Here is a 12,428-nt window from a genome sequence, read left to right as displayed (position 1 = left end):
AGACCGTAGACCTTAGGTCAAATCCAAGGGCAGTGGACACAAGGAGCGTAAAATGTATGTACGTACCTATAAATAATACGTTTTTCCGCGGCGCTGCAGCTCTATTCGTTCCAGAGATATATCAATTTGTCGAAAATGTTGAAAAAGGCCTTTGCTGACCTTTGAGGACTTCGGTAACCTTTGCGCTGACCTAACGAATAGCAAGTTATTTCCCCGTGATTTTGAACGCTATTTCGAACGGCGCCTACCTCCTGTCGCTACGAGGACCGAGAGCCGAGCTAGAGTGGAGTGTTCAATCCTCCTCTCCCCCCCCCCCCCCCCCCAGGACGTAGAAATCCAGGCGCCCCAGCGGGGCGATCTCAATCTATTTGTAACGGAAAGCTCAATCATGGCTATAGATACAGGCTTGATTGAAAAAGGCATAATTACACTTTTACACTTGAAGAAGGTAACACTAAGGTAAGAAGGTAGCACTTGAAGAAGGTACAGCCCACCGCTAAAGTAATGTAGGGTTTTACCAATCTCAACGGTTGGCTTTGACTGGCGATTGTTTAATGCGGAGTGATCGAAAAGAAGATGTCAATAGCTAAAGTTGCAGCTGCAAGGGTGACGATACATATAAGCTGCATTCAAAGTTTCATTGTAGTCTGGCTAATCGTTCCTAAGCTTCAGAAGCAGAACATACCCATGACTGAAACCCCACATTACTTCTGCTGTGGACTGTACATTATGGGCGTCGCCACCACTACGGACACTACGGACAAAGTCCGAAGGTACACTCGGGGGGCAGTTTGTCTTGCTGAGACGCATCGCCTGATATGCAACATGACCTTTTCCGGTCAGGTCATGACCTTGACCTGAGGTCAAATTTTTAAGTTGACCTTTCAAGGTCAAATTATAGTTCATTCGACGCGTCTCGGCGAGAGGAACACGATTCTGGCAATAGAAATGTCGTGGCTTGTTGTCGAAAGTTATTGTCGAAAAACACTTATCGTAAAAACAGCTATTTTTGGAGTTTTTGCCCTCTGGAGGCTAAACCGTTGACCTGAGGTCAATTTTGATAATGACCTTTTCAAAAGAAGAGTTCAAAAACTATCGATTGCCTTTCCATGCGTTTTCCTAGCTACCATGGTTCCTGAGATAACGGCATGTTTTCTGAAAAATATAATGACCATTGGCAAATTTTGACCTTTGATGACCTCTGGTGACCCCAATATTGCTCTAAGATGAAAAATGACCGAAATACTTTCAAACCTACGCATTGAGAGCTATCGACTGCTTTTTACCGCGTCTTTCTAGCCCTCTTAGTTTTTGAGTTAGAGGTGGGTGGTAACATATGCCCCCCCCCCCCCCCCCACTAGGGCGAAGTTGGCTGAGACCGCCACTGCACACTGGGCCAGCGGCCCGGAAAAGCGCTAGAAATTATTTGTGATTGAATTGTTGATCTCAGTGACAAGCAAGCATGCTAAAAAAAGAAGTGAGACTGCTTACCCCTCGCCGGGCCTATTGTCGGACCCCCCCCCCCCCTCGGCCGGCCGAGGGGGGAGGGGGTTGGTACGACCCCTTTTCGCCGTTTCGCCCCTAATGGAGCTAGAGCCTCGCGGAAAAAAACAAGCGTGTGCGCCGTTGCAAGACGGAACGACTGATACCCGATTTTAAGGTCCCAGGTCAACCGGTAACCTCTGAGGTCAAGTCAAAAAGCCCAAGGTAGGGTTTAGTATTTGGTAAATAATTTCGCAAAAAATGGCCGCAGAGCAGCGATTTTGGCACCGTCGTGTTCGCCTGGCTCAGGCGCGTCGAATGGTATGCTTTTTGTTCGGGTGAGGTCAACTTAAGGTGTTGACCTCGAGTCAAGGTCAGGTCAGAGCCCATCAGGCCACGAACTTATCGAAGGAGGTCGTATAGCATATCATTCGATTCGGGAGGTTTTCCTGAGTCCATTGGTGGCTTTCCCGAGTCGCTGGCTCAATTTGATCACGAGATATTGACGAGAAACCCCTATGACCCTAGTGACGTCATAAATGACGTCACGGAAGGTCAAAAATGCAAAAGTAAAGCATCGGATCTTGTAAGGAGTGCATGAAATCACGATTACGTGTGCTTGAGATAGTTTGAGATCATTCCATGCGCAAAAACAACAGTTTTCTTATTTCCCCATTTACTTTTAATGGTGAGGTCACGTGACCCCGAAGAGTAGCAGGCATTGGCAAAAATTGCGAGTAGGGCATGACAAAAAGATGATTGGTGGTTTGTATGGCATGGTCATTTTTAGCGGCTCGAAATAACATTTCTCAAAAAGTCTAACTAAAGAGCAAGTTGTTATTGATTGTCACTGACTTGTGTTTGGGGGTTAGTACTGACTGAATTATTGACTTTGGCCCAAAATTTTTGACAGCATTGTATGCGTTGGTCAATTCTGAGCTCAGGGACATATATTTTATTCAGATTATAAGTGTTCGTTTTTCACAAGTTGCAGCGCTTTAAAGAGCGCCGGGCCTTCAGTAGAGCGGCGAGGTGACAATTGCCCCTACATCATGTGGTTTACTGGCGCATATCTCGAAAAGTAGCAGGGAAAAGCAGCAAAGCACCTATATGGAACGAAAGATGAGTGATCAGAGGAAAGTATAGCATGTTCAATTTTAGCTGCTCGAAATCACGTTTTTATAAAAGTCTAATTAAAAAATTATATAGGATTTTTAATTACGTCTTGCAGCTGCTTGCAAAAAGATGCTTATCTTGCAGAAAAGCGGTGCAATATGTAAGAATGTTGTTGGCACAGTGAACAACAGTGCCCTGAACTAGTCTGACAGAAAATTTCGTTCAAAACGACGATTGGTCAACTAATAAATTACCACTAAACATTATCATTAAAATCGGTAAATGTGGTGGCCACTAGAGAGTCTAAATTGTCTTGTGTTTGGTGACAACTGACGACCTGAATTTTGACCTTGGGGGAAAACTGGCATCGGAATCGTATTCTTCGATCAATTTGGGATTTAATGATACCTATTTTGTTCATATTGCGGACAGTCAGTTTGGAGGAATTTCTAGCGCTTTTCCGGGCTGCCGGCCTACAGTGCACTGGGGCGCGGGTTAAAGCCTATCAGTCTCCTATTCGTAGGTAAAGTTACGGTCCAAGGCCGCCCCAAAGTCAATGTCACGCAAGAGTATTTACTATTTAGGCCTTAGGGTGTAGCGAAATTATCCGGACATATATTTTTCGCCATATCTGTTCGCAATTTCTTTTCTGTTAGAAGCGGGAATACTGGCTGTAAAAGTGTCTCTGGTATCGGCTCTCAACTCAGCAGTGAACTGACCTTGCCAGATGCTCTTGCTCTGAGGAATTAGTTGAGCCACCGACAGGTTCATTTGATAGTTTTCGTCTAATGCAGGGGGGAGAAAGGAGCACACTCTCCCTTTTATGCTTGTGGCATGGCGGCAATGAGCATGAACCTGGTCTGCCAGCAGCTGGACATCAACAGCATCCAGCTGCACATCTGCCTGACGCGTAAATAAGCTGGGACTTGATTGGTGAACTCAGCCCAGCTGCGACCGCAAAAGCCACCCTTTACCAACGCACAGTGACTTGAATTCAAAACAGATAATAAGAGGACCCACATCATGAGTCATGACCCACCGCTATCCGCCTCTTAAAGGTAGACTGCCACCTTTTTTCCACAAAACGGTTTTCACTAGAGCTGAGCCACCTATGTCCCAGACTGAAGTCGGTTTTCCGAAATTCGAACCCGTTTGCGAGAAATCGGAGACCAAAGTTCAGTTTGATGCCATTTTTTTAGTCCAAGAAAACCGACATCTCTACTGTTTATCGATAACTTTGAAACACGAATTTTCTTATCTTTTGGTAAATATATGTCAAAACTTAGATTGTTTCGAGATCAGAGAAGAATTTTGGAGTGTCAAAATAAAAGTTAAACTTATATATTCAGTAGTTCATTTTTTCCAAAAAAGTGTGGGAAATGGGGTTTAACATGGGCCAGACCCATTCCAAATGAGCCATGATTTTTAAAAATGTTTTACGAACTTAAATGCAAAATAAATTAAACATGGCCAATTTCTTATGAAATCATATATTAGTAAATCATAAAATACCTTACTTTTTCAAATAAAATGTAATAATCTTATGACCTTGAAGTCTAGTGATGTGTAAACATTGTCGCTAGACATTAACCGATTGATAATTGTATGATAATCGACATTTTTTTCGCGATTCACGTGATGATCCTTTGTCAGGTGAATTCTAAAATTTTGTTTTGTCCAGGGAATAAATCATAGGCCGATCTGAGAAAACTTTTTGAAGGTGGCAGTCTTCCTTTAACTTCGTTCTTCTGCCCATCAAACTAAAAAAGACAACGAAATTGACAGGAAAATAGCCAGTGCACCACCTTTGGCCTCACGCCAAGCACTGGCGGATCCAGGGGGGGGGGCCACGGGGGCCATGGCCCCCCCCCCCAAAGGCCTAAAGTGGCCTGTTTGGCCCCCCCCCCAAAACGCCAGAAAGATTGCTAAGAAAATATACCTTGATGGAGGTTTTTAGCCACTTGGTGAAGTAAAGCTTTCCACAGCATAATATGGAAGCAATATAGTAGCAGTGAGGGTCAGTCAAAAGTTGCGCGAGCGGAGTCGACCTTAAAAAAAAGACTGTTGTTGGCACGTGTTTATGGCGCGGCAGCTGGTAGTTGGCGGTGTTTCGCGTGGTGTGGCATCACTGGCGGATCTGGGGGGAGGGGGGGGGGCACGGGAGCCTGAGGTGCCCCTGACAGGCCCGTGGTGCCCTTGCTAGGCCTGTGGTGCCCCTGGACCCTGGCAGGCCTGTGGTACAGTCCACAGCAGAAGTAATGTGGGGTTTCAGTCATGGGTATGTTCTGCTTCTGAAGCTTAGGAACGATTAGCCAGACTACAATGAAACTTTGAATGTAGCTTATATATATCGTCACCCTTGCGGCTGCAACTTTAGCTATTGACATATTCTTTTCAATCACTTCGCATTAAACAATCGCCAGTCAAAGCCAACCGTTGAGTTTGGTAAAACCCTACATTACTTTAGCGGTGGGATGTACCTCTGGCGGGCCTAGGGTGCCCCTGCTAGGCTGCCGATGCCCCTGGGACCTGACAGGACTGTGGTGCCCCGACAAGCCTAAAGTGCCCCCAACAGGCCCGTGATGCCCCCGACAGGCCCAAGGTGCCCCTGCGTGATGCCGTGATGCCTGCGAGGCCGGTGGTGCCCCCTGCGAGGCCGGTGGGGCCCCTGACAGGCCCATGGTGCCCCTGCTAGACCGGTGGTGCCCCTGGCAGGCCTGTGGTGCCCCTGCTAGGCCGCTGGTGCCCATGGGCCCTGACAGGACTGTGGTGCCCCTGACAGGCCCAAGGTGCCTCTGCAAGGCCGGTGGTGCCCCTGTAAGGCCTGTGGTACCCCTGCTAGGCCTCTGGTGTCCCTGACAGGCCCATGGTGCCCCTGCGAGGCCGGCGGCGCCCCTGGCAGGTCTCTGGTGTCCCTGACAGACCTGGGGTGCCCCTGACAAGCCTGTGGGGCCCCTCACAGGCCCGTGGTGCCCTTGCTAGGCCTGTGGTGCCCCTGGCGGGCTGGTGGTGCCCCTACTAGGCCGGTGGTGCCCCTGACAGGCCTGTGGTGCCCCCGGGCACCAAGGGGGTCATGACCCATGTGGCCCCCCTTGGATCTGCCACTGATGCATAATATATTGATTTGTAAAGGCGTTATGGCTTATGCAATATGCAATTGCAGGCATTTGGTATCCCTCACTTATCCCTCATTGGGGCTCTGGCGGGCTCCTGAGGGCCCACGTCTATCTCCGGGAGCCCATATAGACAGGCTCCTTTGGGTCCTTTCAGTACACTATAGCATAAGAGGTCTCCATGCGAGTCCTATACATACATCTGAGGGCGTACCCTGATGTCTGAGGTACCCAACTGCAGCTCCAATGGTCTCTTCTTACACTGGCGGATCCAGGGAGGGGGCATTTAGGGCCATGCCCCCTTCCCAGAGGCCTAAAGTGGCCCGTTTTCCCCCCTCCCCCAAACGATAATGAAACATAGTTCAATCAGGGCGTGGCCGAGGAGCCGAGTTAGACAGGGCTGTTTTACCACCTCCCGGCCCGCAAAGGGACCCAAGCACTGACTCGAAGCGGGTTAAAGAGACCCTCCCACCTTCAAAAAAGTTAATGAATTGGCATGAAAGTGATGTCGTTAGGTTCAGAAAGGGCGAAAACGAATATCTACCAAATTTTATCGAAAAATATTCACCGGTTTTCAAGAGATTAGACTTTTATTTTTGTTTACTTTTTGGGATATTCGCTGCTGTTCCTAGCGACTTTATTTGAAAGTGCGGCATTTGTTGCGCGCAAAGCAGCCTATACCACCGCATGCTACCAAACGTTTTAGTAAAATATTAAAAAATCATTAGATCTCCGCTGACGTCACACATTCAGAGGGGTATCCAAAAGCATTAGCCCCTCTGAATCAAAATGCTGCAATTTTGAAATTCAATATTTCCGATTTAAGGCATTTCTCGATGTTGTGAGTGCGTGCCGAAACCGGTAATTGTGAGCCAGGGACCCCATTTTGGCTATCTCAGCTCAAATCTAATGTTAAGGTGGGAGGGTCCCTTTAACTGGTCGATAAAAACAATGGTAAGTGTTTACAAAGTAATATAAAGGCATGGGTCGGGTGGGCTACCATTTATATATTTTTCTTTTTAGTTAAAAAAAAAATCATACCCAGCTAACAATTTGCCGTTGTTACAACGTCGTTTAAACGTTGTCAAATGGTTACCACAACGTCCCGATTTATCGTTGTGACAACGTAATTTTGTACAGACTTGTGACAGCTCAAGAAAAAAGTGAGCTCGCTCAGCTCAACTCCGTTTTATCCGCTCCCGCTCAGCTCCCGCTCAGTTTAACACGGCTCAGCTCAGCTCACGCTCCGCTCAAACCGGCTGTGCTCCGCTCACGCTCAGCTCAGCTCAGCTCAGTTTCCGCTCAGCTCAGCTCAGCTCAGTTTCCGCTCAGCTCAGCTCAGCTCAGTTTCCGCTCAGCTCAGCTCAGCTCAGCTTCCGCTCAGCTCAGCTCAGCTCAGTTTCCGCTCAGCTCAGCTCAGCTCAGTTTCCGCTCAGCTCAGTTTCCGCTCAATTCAGCTTAGCTCAGTTTCCGCTCAGTTAAATTCACGCTTAGATCGCTCAGTCGTTCTTTTTAAATCGGACATGCTTAACCCTCGCCCGTATAGGGGGGGGGGGTCGAACGGACCCCCCTCTGTTTTTCGCGAATAACTCGCGTAAAAAGCGGCCGATCGCGAAGAAACTTTCAGTACCCTCGCGATAATCAATTTTACACCTATCCTGAAAATTTCATGACCCTGACCCTAATGACCTTTGACCTGTGACCTACTTTTCGAGACCATGTTTGGCCGGAATCGCGATTCGGCGTATGTCGGCTCGCATTAGCCGCGCGTTAGCAGTCTTTTTGTGGTTTCAAGTGTTCAAACATGGCATATGATGTTGCTCCCATGCATTAGGGTGGGTGTCAAGGTCACCGGAAGGTCAGGTCAGGTCATTGACCTTTGATGACCTCGGTTCACTTTTTCGAGTTTTACATGTTTCTAGGCTAGTTTTTGGAGCTGAATTCGAATTTAGCAACCATTTGAACATTTACGAAGCAGTTTTGGTGCCTTCGTAACATGTTACGAAGCTGTCAGAGGCTACTACGAATACCCGGCAAAATCCTTACTGGTTGACCTGACCTGACCCGACCTGGCCTCAATGCATAAAGACATCATCAGTGATCATAACTAACATGATATTCGTGATCAGCACCCCGAAAAACCCCATAGCAGCCACGTTTTACGACGTTCTAACAGGTCCCGATTTTCCCGACTTTTGGGTCATTGACCTGACCTGGAAGGTCAACCGATAACCTAGGACCTTAAAATTGGGTATCATCGGCTTCCTCTCGTCGCGGGCAGCACGCTCGTTTTTTCCGCGAAGCTCTAGCTCGATCAGGGACGAAACGGCAAGGGGGGGTCCAACGGACCCCCGCCCCCTTATACGTTCGCGGCTGGAAAAACACCAATACGGGCGAGGGTTAAAAAACAGACCAACTCTTGGCGCATAAGTAAGTCTCCTCTAACAAGGAGCGAGGCAACTTACACAATGGGCAAAAGAGATAAGCTCATTAAGACCTTGAGACTTTGCGAGTCGTGCGTCTACTTGGACTCAGACTATAGTTACATGAAATGGACTGTTCTTGGCAGTGTTATCACATGTTATCAGAGTGTGCACCCGCGATGTTAACATAATATATAAGTTCAAAATATACGAACGAAAAAAGTCTGGACGAAAAAGTTTACAGACGAAAAAATGTACAGACGAAAAAATGCCAGACGAAGAAAAGTCGGACGAAAATCTGCTAGACGAAAAAAACGCCATGGAATCATCTCAACTAGGCGGTGTTTCACGGCCGAGAGCAGCACGCCCACGCCGCCATCCGCTCTTGGCACCCTGCCAGGAGCTGACGTTACATTTTGGGGTAGTGTTGGAACTTGGAGATAAGAGTTTGTTTATATCTCCATGGAAACCCCATTTGACACGTGTGATAGCAGCGTGCTGTTATCAGTGAAACCTTGAGTGAAACCAAACACCACCCTGATCTCAACCAAGGCAATGTCAACACAATTAGAATTCATAGTCGGCGTGTGAATAAGGGAGCTTTTCCCATATTATGGACATCAGAAGGTGAGAGTTCCAGTTAGCGCCTCTGCCCCACCCCACTTTCAATAGGATATGGTTGCTTAGCCCACATTCAACCAACGAAGAGGAACATTTGCTAATTCCTAATTGTAAATATTTTATGCAGAGGTAAGAACCCTTATCGATAAAATCAATTTAAATAACTGCTTAAATAACAAAGTGAAGAATGCTGAATTGTACATTGCGGAGCAGAGTGTCAAGGCGAAGCATCAAAGCCTGACAGTAGGTATTCATCTTGCAGTCAGACTTGAAACTTGAGACTGGCTGTATTAGCCTGTAAATTGGCCAAGACCCTGGTCTTCCAATTTCCATGCAACATGGATGAAATAAATTAAGCTTGATTAGTGATTAATATTGATTTCTTTAGAGTTTTGATATTTTTAAGTGCGATCACGAAGGCAGTGTAATTGCTCACTCCATAGCTAGCTCATAGCTGAAGCATCAAATCCTGAGTTAATTTCCAAGCATGAACTGAAAAGAATTAGAACTGGATCAGCTCAGCTCAGCTAAATCAGCTCAGCTCAATCAGCTCAGCTCAGCTCAGCTCAGCTCAGCTCAGCTCAATCAGCTCAGCTCAGCTCAATCAGCTCAGCTCAGCTCAATCAGCTCAGCTCAGCTCAGCTCAGCTCAGCTCAGCTCGCTCAGCTCAATCAGCTCAGCTCAGCTCGCTCAGCTCAGCTCAGCTCAGCTCAGCTCAAGCTCATTCAGCTCAGCTCAGCTCAAGCTCATTCAGCTCAGCTCAGACAGCAGCTCAGCTCAATGCATTACAGAGCCGGCTCAGCTCACAGCTCAACAATTTGGCAAAATGTTGAGCCGGCTCATGAGCTGAGCTGATTTTTGAGCCGGCTCAACTGAGCTGATCACAAGTCTGATTTTGTAGACTCCAGACAACGGCGTGACAACGTCATCCGACCATGCATTTGAATGTCATCACAACGTTTCTGTAACGTGGCCGTGACGTCCCAAAACTGTTCTTACAACGTCCCGCCAACGTTATGAAATGTTTTCTGTAACGTACCAACAGTGTTTCTGGAACGTTGTCACCACGTTTCCGCAACGTGACTACAAGGAGTATAGAACGCTTTGGCAACGTCTCTGCGACGTTTTTATCACGTGCGCACCACGTTGTCGCTACTTCGCATTGCCGTCCCTGCGACCCTGAGTAAACGTCCTAAACATTTTCGCAACGCCCTCTCAACGTGTTCGCAACATACTCAGAATGTGTTTCCGACGCTCTCTTCCCGTTCTCTAGACTTGTAAAAAAGGCATGTAAGAAGTGTATATTTCAATACATCATACAGGTCAATTTACAACAAACAAACAAACATGGTGTGTCGTTTCGGGAACTAGCGACCCGCGGCCGGGCGCCGCGGAGAGGTGCCCGCCATAGGGTTTTGGGACTATTTTTTCACGTTTCGGTCTGAATCGTGAAAAGTATTGGTCGTAGCAAATATGTTCCCTGGTTTCTGAATTTTCAGCCCACGTGGAATGCGATAGGACAAGAGTCATTTTCGCACAGACAAAACTGTGCCCGCGTTTTTTGGTCAAAGTAAAAATGTTCAGCAGCTTTTAACACGTGGGCCGCCGCAAAACAGGGTACACCGGAGGACTTAAGATTCAATATCTCCTAAACCATCATAGATAGCAAATATGTTCCCTGGATCTATGTAGATAATACTTTAGAGAACACTTCAGGCCAAAAATTGTTTCTCGACAACTTACACCCAGCCCGCGTTTTTGGCTTAAATGCAATGCAACACGGCAGCCGACCTTTAGGGCTCAGTTAGCGAGTTTATTTTTTAGCGAGCACTTCGAGCATTTCAGCGTTCGATGAAATGACATATTTTTTCAACGCAGTCGTTTCTTCATTTGCATCTAAACGCGACCTATATGATAATGTGACGGTATCGTCACACTAGAAGGTGTAATTCATCGTAATTTATAGGGCTAATTCTCGGCGCACAGCAGCAGACGGACACCGACTGACCCACCATCTAAAGGCAGTTTGGCGAAGCAGTATCGTGAATCACAGCCGCGAGATGTCCCTAGCGTAGAACACCGTCTGTTTGCCCAGTTTAAATACGTGATGTTTGCCCTCTGTCAACCCCTCAGTCATGGGGCTGAGGTCGCGGATGAATGGGCGACCGCCCGCCGCGCGGGGAGGGGGCTGCTCCCCTGACCCGGACCGCCACGGCGTGGGGACGGTCCCGCACTCGCGTGCCTCACGTCGCCGCCTCACACCGGTCAATTACGCTGGTTTTGAGGAACCGCCCATTGTGGTGGTGGATGATCCAACGCAGACCATGCCAGAAGTCCCCACTGACACCCCACTGAGGGGGTGTCACCCGTGTCAGCTGGCTCAGGCCCATAATATCCCCATACCGAATGCGACGTTCCAAAGAGCAATATGCCTACCTATAGTAGGTATTATTGATGGTTAATTCGAGAATGTATGCATGTACGTACATACCTACATGATGTGTTAAAGTACTCCAACTGTACAACTTTGCCCTCTCAGGCCGAGGAATAACCTTTTTTACTTTAAAGACAGATTTTTAGTGACTTCACATTCGCACATACAGCGGGGTCGAACGGACGCCCTCCCGGTTTTTCGCAAATAGTTCGCGCAAAAAGCGGCCGATCGCGACAAAGCTTTTAGTACCCTCGAGTTAATCAATTATACACATACTCTTAAAATTTGATGACCCTGACCCCAATGACCTTTGACCTGTGGTCTGATTCTCGAGACCGTGTTCGACCGGAATCGCGAATTGGTGTGTGTCGGCTGACATTATCCGCGCAATTTCCAACCTTTTTGTGGTGTGGGTTTCAAGGTCACGTGAAGGTCAGGTCAAGGTCATTGACCTTTGATGACCTTGCTTCACTTTTTCGAGTTTTACATATTTCTAGGGTAGTTTCTGGAGCTGATTTCGAATTCCCATTGGGAGATTTATGAAGTACCTATACTCTTCCGTTTCAAGTTTGCAGCCGAAGTGCCCTGCTGAAAGCAGTGCGTGATTTCTGTATATACAGCTCTTACATTTTAAGCGCAAATCCTTAAGCGGAGGAGCGATCTGCCGAAGAAACTCCAACTGCAAGCTTGATATGGAACAGACTATAGTTTTGGTGCCCTCGTAACATGCTGTCAGCTGTCAATGGTGGTCAACACCTGCTATGGATGGCTGGCAGGTCACTTACTGGTTGACCTGACCTGACCCGACCTGGCCTAAATACATTAAGACATCATAGGTATGTGATCAAAACTAACATGAACTACGTGTTCAGCACCCTGCAAAATTCCTTTTTCAACCTAACTTTACGAACTTTCACCAAGTCCCGATTTTCCCGATTTTCGGGTCATTGACCTGACCTGGAAGGTCATAAAAATGGGTATCATCGGCTTACTCTCGTCGCGGGCAACACGCTCGTTTTTTTTTCTCTGCGAAGCTCTAGCTCCATCAGAGGCCAAACGGTACCTAAGGAGGGTCCAGCGGACCCCCCCCCCCCCCCCTTTCCCTATACGTTAGACGCTGGCAAACACGAATGCGGGCAAGGGTTAAAACGAAGGAAAAATATTATTACGAGCGAACGGACCGCGCAAGCCAAGCGAAATATTTTTAAGATAACGGAAAGATATCAGCATTTACATATA

This window comes from Amphibalanus amphitrite, unplaced genomic scaffold, assembly GCF_019059575.1.
Source record: "Amphibalanus amphitrite isolate SeventyFive unplaced genomic scaffold, NRLGWU_Aamphi_draft 001233F_arrow, whole genome shotgun sequence".
In the NCBI taxonomy this organism is placed as follows: domain Eukaryota; kingdom Metazoa; phylum Arthropoda; class Thecostraca; order Balanomorpha; family Balanidae; genus Amphibalanus; species Amphibalanus amphitrite.
The sequence above is the reverse complement of the archived record's forward strand: the minus strand, read 5'-3'. Positions refer to the sequence as shown.